Source organism: Cryptotermes secundus, unplaced genomic scaffold (assembly GCF_002891405.2).
Source record: "Cryptotermes secundus unplaced genomic scaffold, Csec_1.0 scaffold682, whole genome shotgun sequence".
Classification (NCBI taxonomy): Eukaryota; Metazoa; Arthropoda; class Insecta; order Blattodea; family Kalotermitidae; genus Cryptotermes; species Cryptotermes secundus.
In genome coordinates this window covers 1,657,276-1,664,724 of record NW_019730110.1, presented here as the reverse complement: position 1 = coordinate 1,664,724, position 7,449 = coordinate 1,657,276, and positions in this window count along the sequence as shown.

The window sequence follows — 7,449 nt, the reverse complement described above, 5'->3', positions numbered from 1 at the left end:
TGAGTGGTCAGCTTCACTCTCCTGCAGCATTACCCCCGGGGAAATAGCCCCCAGTATCCTTTGGAGACTAGATGGGTCCCATAGCCGGACTGGACATTGTAAAGAACAGAAGAATATATTTCTCTTGCTGAGAATCGAATTTCCGGATTCCTGGGCCGTTCAGTTTGTAGATTGTCGCTATATCGGCTAAGATATTTATTAAATAAGGTGGAAGGAAGCGGCAGTCAAATTTGAGGTAACGTTCCAGCATTTTCGCGGAGGAACTGAGAAAAACCTCAAGAAACATCATATAGCTTCTTTCTGCCTCCTCGAGGACTACCGCCTTATTGCAGAGAGGTTTGCTCGCCCAGTGATCTGGAGAACTAAGCTGGCGGGAGCGTAAGCTCCTGGTAGAGCCACCCATACTAGACAGGGGCCAGACAAAGTGTAGTCACTGGTCCTCTAGGCTGGGGGGTTGGGCGTGGAGCTAACGACCCCACGGAGGAAAAATTTACCGTTATGAAACCGTGGCAGAGGCCAAGACCCATAAAACAGGGTTGTAGCACAAGTAAAGAAGAAGAAGCATGTTTCTGGTCTTAGATTAAAATCCAGGACATTCTGAATATAAATGAAGGCTGCTACAATCTCGAGCCTCTCTGCAGTTGAAACAACGTCCTCAGACAACACAGGCATCAAGTATACACCTCACACCGTCCTTCAAACAAAAAACAAAGCAAAATCCGTGGCCTGTAGTCCGCAGTCGAACTTTACCGAGCGAGCTATCGCCTCTTGTTGACCACGTTAGTGCAAACTTTAGCGTGGTCAGCGTAACGGATCCCCACGGCCGTTAATCTTGGTTTTCTAGACCGGAGCCGCTATTTCCTTTAACTAGCTCCTCAATTATCCTCACGAGGCTGTGTGGACCCCGTTTCAGACCCATTACTTCTCAGAAAATCAGGTAGCGCCGGGAATCGAACCCGGAACCTCTGGATCTCTAGCCAGGCACTCTGACCACTAGACCACAGAGGCGGTCACCACAGCGTCCTTCGATTAAAGGAAACCAGAGCACTATTCGGTTAACCGGAATAATCACAATCGTTTTTCGTAATTACGTACTTATCAAGGGACGAGAACGCTTCACATCTGCATCACAGATATCCATCACATTCGCCATATTTGTGGGTGGAAATCTGCCGGCGACTATTTAGGAAATGCTTAGGCTTATCCTTTTATGTTCATCTCAGCGAACCAAAGTCCTTTGTTGTATATATGTGGCTGGGTTTGCTTATCACGGGGACCCGAATGACAACTTGCTGCTAGGACTGGGGGGGGTTTGCAACAATGCGAATGGAACTCGGCGGCTGTTATTAGGTTTCAGCAAAAGAAGGGAAAGGTGACAAGGGATGAAAAATGGACGATAAAAAGCTCTGTTTCTGAAACGATGGAATACTTTTCTAAAGACTATTGTATAAATCTGTAAAGAGATCGGTTATTTGATTTTATTACCTGTATTTAGTGCACCAAATTGTAATATCAATCAACCGGCCCCAGTGTGCGTAGTGGTAAAGTTTCAGAATTGTACTCAGGAGGTTTCAGGGTTCTAAACTTGGAGGGAGCAAGGATTTCCTTACCGGAAGTTATCGTGGAAATTTTGGGAACCTAAAATTGACTCTACTTAGATTAGGACGCAACTGCTTCTTTCCAAAAAAGACTTGTCGGTGCATCTGTCACCCAAAAACCCGATGCTACACAGGTTGGCTACTGATGGTGTCGGAAAATGGCTCAGAAAAAATATCAGTTAATACATAATTACAGTTTGTGGTACTAAGAATGGTGTTCAAGAATTTTCTTTTCTCCATGTCGTCCAGACCGGCTCTGGGGCCCACCCAGCCTCATATCCAATGGGTACCGGGGGCTCTTTCACCGGGAATAAAGATGCAGGGGCGTGAAGCTGACCACTCACCTCCAACTAGTGCCGAGGTCAAGAAAATGTGGCTCTATACATCCACTCCCTCATACGCCTTCATGGCGTAGTGTTTAATTAGTTAAGTACAGGGACAGCTTCACCTTACCTTTACTTGACGGTGGTGTATAACACTCAGAATTATTCTTTTTTAACTTTCTCCACCGCCCGGTATTCTAAAAACTAGAGAACACAGTGTTTCAGAAGAACTACGTCTGTTTCCGTCCTCATGTGAGGAAGGAGGCACCTACTCTGTTGGGTCCCTTAGAGAAAGCCAACCTCAGTGAGAAAGCAGGTGTCTCCCTCTCACCTGAGGAAGGAAACAGATCCAGTTTCCGAAACGTTATGTTCTATAATTTTTTAGAATACGGGATGATGGAAAAAAGTTTAGAAACCTAGGTAAAAGGATAAAATTGTCCCTGTGCCTAACTAATTAATCATTATACCATGAAGGCGTATGGGGAAATGGATGTACAGATCCCTTTCTTCTTGATCTCGGCACTAGTTGGAGATGAGTGGTCAGCTTCACGCTTCTACCGCTTTACCCCGTGGGAAACAGCCCCCAGCACCCATTCGATAGGAGGCTGGGAGGGCCCAGGGCCGGTCTGGACGCTCTGAAGAAGAGAAATTCTTGACACTACCTCTTGGTCGTCCAGCCTGTAGCCAGGCTGTATACCGACTGAGCTATCCCGGCTCCTACTAAGACCTCAGTAGTTCTAAAAATAAAAGAGATTGGACGGGAGAAAGGACAGAGATGGAGTTTATAAGAGAGTTCACGTTGAATTTTCACCAACGCTTTTCCACAAGTAATGATAATTTGTCGTGATGGCGTGCAATCACATTAAAAGCATTAATCCAATATTAATATGCTGAGTAACCTGTTGGGAATGCTTGCTGATGATTAAGTGCGAGGGGTGATATAATGATGGACACACATCACCGTGGCGGGGCGAAACGTCATGCGCAGAATCTTGCAGTACACACATAGTTTGAATGTTACATAAACTGTTATTCTGATGGGCGGGGGGACGGGGGCACACGAACCAGACAACTGCTCCTCGCTCGAATTCACAAATGGGTTTTATATCTGTTGTCACGTTCTCTGCACATTTAGACTGGACGAATACAGTCTGCGCTTTGATCAGGTAGGTACCGGAAGTGACTTCATTTTAAAACGCTAATTTGCCATTTACTTTTGACTGCTTACCATAACGGAAAAGCGGGATTGGCAACCGTTAAAATCCAGTGTATAAAAGCATGAACTTTTTATGAGGAGCTCTGTAATCCTTTTTCCTTTATAAATATTATTAGGAAGATAAAGGAAGCAGTATGTAATGGTCAGGGCATGTAGCATGTATGGACGGAATAAGAACCGTACAACACTTTTTTCCCCTTTGGCGCTACAGCACCAATTTGGTCTTTGGCCTACCTCCATGAAATTCTCCGTTTCACTTGGGTTACTAAATATTACACATTCGGTAGGACTCCTTGGGCGGGTGATCAGCTCGTCGCAAGGCCTCTACCTGTACACAAACACAGAAAAACGCACACACACAAACACTAAACATCCATGCCATGAGAGGTATTCGAACCCACGATCCTGGCTTCCGAGCGAGCGAAGACAGTGCATGTCTTAGACCTCTCGGCTACCGTGACCGGCTCCAACAAACTTACTGGACGGAAAATGTGAATCTACGTTAAGCCTGTGCCTACGCCCCATGCTATCAGGGTGTAAGTTTGGATGTGATGCACGCCATTAGTCATTTTAAACCTATACATAAGGATAGATGATTGCACAGCTTTATATTCCGGCCTTCTGTAAGAGTGGGGACAAAAGCTGCAGTATGGTTATCAAGATGTCAGAATCAAATTCTGCAATTGAGTTCTTGTAATGGAATAATGTATTTATGTGGGCAAATGTGCATTTGTGTATCTGTCACACCACAACTGACACAATGGAGCTCAGTCCTTCGTGAGAAGCCACCAGTTGCGTAGCTACTCAAGAATTCTCCAGAATTTTATGGAACCTGAAAGTTCATTACCGTATTCACAAGAGCTTTCCGCTGGTACCTATCCGGAACCAGTTCAATGCTGTCCATATAACCCAACCCCATTTCTCTAAGCTTCATTTAACTACGGACTCAAAGACAGAGGGTTCGGAGTTCGTGTCCCAAGAATTTCCTTTTCTCCAAACCGTCCAGACCGGCCCTGGGGTCCAACCAACCTCCTATCCACTGGGTACCGGGAGCTCTTTCCCCGGGGTAAAGCGGCCGGCGCGTGAAGCTGACCACTCACCTGCAGCTAGTGCCGATGTCAAGAAAATGTGGATCTATACATCCACTCTCCCATACGCCTTCATGGTGTAGTGTTTAATTCGTTGAGCAGAAAGACAAATTTACCTTTTTACGTTCCATTTAAATATAATTCTTCCACCTAAGTCTAAGTCTTCCTAGTGGTCTCTTCACTTCTGGGTTTCTCACACAAAATGTACTCCTTTGCCATGCGTACTACATATCTTACCAATCTCATCCTCATTAGCTTGTTCATTATATTTCACGAAGAGTGCAAGTTATGAAGAGGAAAGGCCCATAATGCAGGCAAAAGTGTTTCTAAAAAAACGTGAGTTTATGCCTCTACATTCACCGGAAGTACCACTGTAATTCGACAGAGAGCGCCACATACGCACTGCTCGCCTGTACGTCATCACATTGTCTTGTCACTTGTCACCACTTCCTAGCGTGTTCTCAGGTTGCGAACGCTTCTCTATAGACAAAGCAGCTCTGAATACTCGTGGAGGTGGGTTCCAATACCTCCATCGTAGCCCTGTGAGACGTAGGAGAAAATAAAAAAGGAACCCGGGGGGGGGGGGTATAAATATGGGGATCTGACCTTCCAGGTTGGGGGAATCTCGAATCTGAGAGAGTAAAATGTGGTCATGAGTCCCGTGGGACTCGGACCTGAGAATGACTGCGCTGGCGAGGACCAGCAGCAATTATAAACGATAGATTTGTCATCTCGTTAGAGACGATATCCCACACCAACAAACCCGCAACTGTCTGACAGTAACAAAAATCTGGTCTTGGTCCCCAGATGGAGGCTTGACACCAAGAGAGACTGGCCGACTGTCCGTCGGTCGTAACGTAACTTTGGCTGTGGCTTTTTTATTTAGAATCAGAGTCAGCTGAATGAGTGAATGGGAGTGAGTGAGAGAGACAGCAGAATCACTCCCCAGTAGAGAGGGAGTGACCAGTAGGAGTCAGACCCTCTCATCTCGTCAAAGAGGGAGCCCCATTCCAAAACACATAAAAGTTTGAAAAGAACTAATATACCGAAACCAAAAATGATTGTGCTGGCGAGGACCATCAGAAATTTACTGGAATGGACTGGACTGTGTTCAGCAGGTGCTCGTTTCAAATGTCGGTCGGGATATCAGATATTTTGGCCAAGGCCAGATTTTTCGTGATATTTCTCAATCCGCACAATAAAGTCCCCTGATAGTACTTCTATTAGGCCACTTCTGCTTCCTTCCAAATCCTCTCCAATTTAAAATGTGGCATATTTGTTCAAAATAAGAACTGTGGAGCCAGAGTAACGGCCATTGTTAGGTAACGGCTGTGTAAACGCAACAATGGAGTGACTGTTGGAAGCGGTGTTTTCTATGTGATCCGTGCTGGGCTATATAACGAGGAACAGCTATCATTAAGAGACAGTCTTGAGACGCGCAGTTAGAAAAGCACAAGCTTGGTGTGAGATGGTTGCTAGACTGCGAGGACGTGAGCCCGGGAACAGAGGAACGTCCACTGCTGGAAGACATCACCAAGCAGCGAAGTGCAGACCGTGACTGAGAACTCTACTCTTTGAGTGTTAGTGATCTGTAAAGTGTAGTCGCGAGTTGTGTGATAAAGTGTCCAACTAATCCGATATCCAATCCAAACACCGACTATCGTCACTTTTATCACGTGGCGATATATGTTAATTGTCTTGCCATTCTAGATACTGAATGCGTCGCGAAAGAACCTGGGAAATGCTTCAGTCGGAGGGTGTTATAAAACAAAATCTTGAGGTTAACAAGCCTGAAATCAAACTGCAGTCGAACTTCAAACATTCTTATGAGATTGGTACGAGATCTTCTGTTTGGCGAAAACGTTTATGTAGCAGTGGATTTAAATTTGTGTTAGAAATATCAGTTTTGTTACAGTAATTTCGTTGTTGGAACCACGGCATATCCAAGAGCCCCTTATCGCTCTCCATCCCACGTCACAGATGTGAAACTTGGGCTGCGTACACTGATAGGAGATTTTAAAAGTTAAACCTATCCATAACTTAAACGAAAGACCATTCCAAATGAAAGTAACATTACTTCATACCATATAAAATATCTTATAAAAATTATATAAGATAAACTTACGTGGCACGTTTTAAAGAAATTAGTGGCGTCAAATGATTATTTATTAAATTTAATTTTATATAAATTTTATTATTAAAGCAATAACTTCGGATATCATGTAGTGCGTAATTTGCAATTTCACTGGACGAAGCCAACTGCTCAGTCTTATCACGGTTTGTATAAACGCCTGTGAAATTGTGACTCCCTTGTTTGCTCAGGCCCGCTATATAATTGTGTGCACTTACTGGGGTCTAATTTAAGTGTACCTGAATCAATAAAACGGAAGTCGCAGGTAGCGACAATTTTTTTAGTATTTGACTTACTCTGTTGCCTATGATAATTAAAAAAATCTCTTGTATATTTAGGTGTTAAACCACATATTACAATAGCGCAAGCAGAAATAAGATATGACGTATTTTGGCCATCTCTTTTGTTCCTTTAACAAATATGTATCGAAAACAAAAATGTTAACCCTTGGTGGTGTGACCAAATATTGACTTTGTACTTGTGAGTTTCATTTTCAGAATCCCTTATCGACCTGATAAGGGATTTACTGGGAAGGGCTTATAATAACTACTTGGATATATTCCGATATTTAAGTGCAAATTATTTTTAGGGCCATCTGTGTTGAAATACACTCTTCAAGTTTGCTGAAAAAAAAATAAGTTACACAATTTATTGTCTGATCGTATTGTTATTAGCTGCACGTGTTATTGCTACGTAATATTTACTGATTACACATAAGAAATCCCTATTGAACAGATGGTTTCAATAAATACAGAAGCAGAAAGATTAAATCCCTTCTGCTTCAAAATATATGATTCCATAAATCAGATATTAATAAAATGTTATAAATTTCGCGGTTATATTGACGTAAACAAATATTCAGTTTAAATTATTTATTATTAGAAGTACACATACCTCTACCGATACTACCGCCACGAGAATGCGCTCCTGTCTCATATAAACAAAGATATTTCACGCTGTAGTATAAACGTACACAAGGAAGAGTAGTAAGGCGCTGCCTATTATTAATTTGGCTATTATAAGCAAAAAATGGAGAATACAGAAAGACTGATAAGTGTCGGAAAATATAGTACATATATTTCTTTAAGTGAGG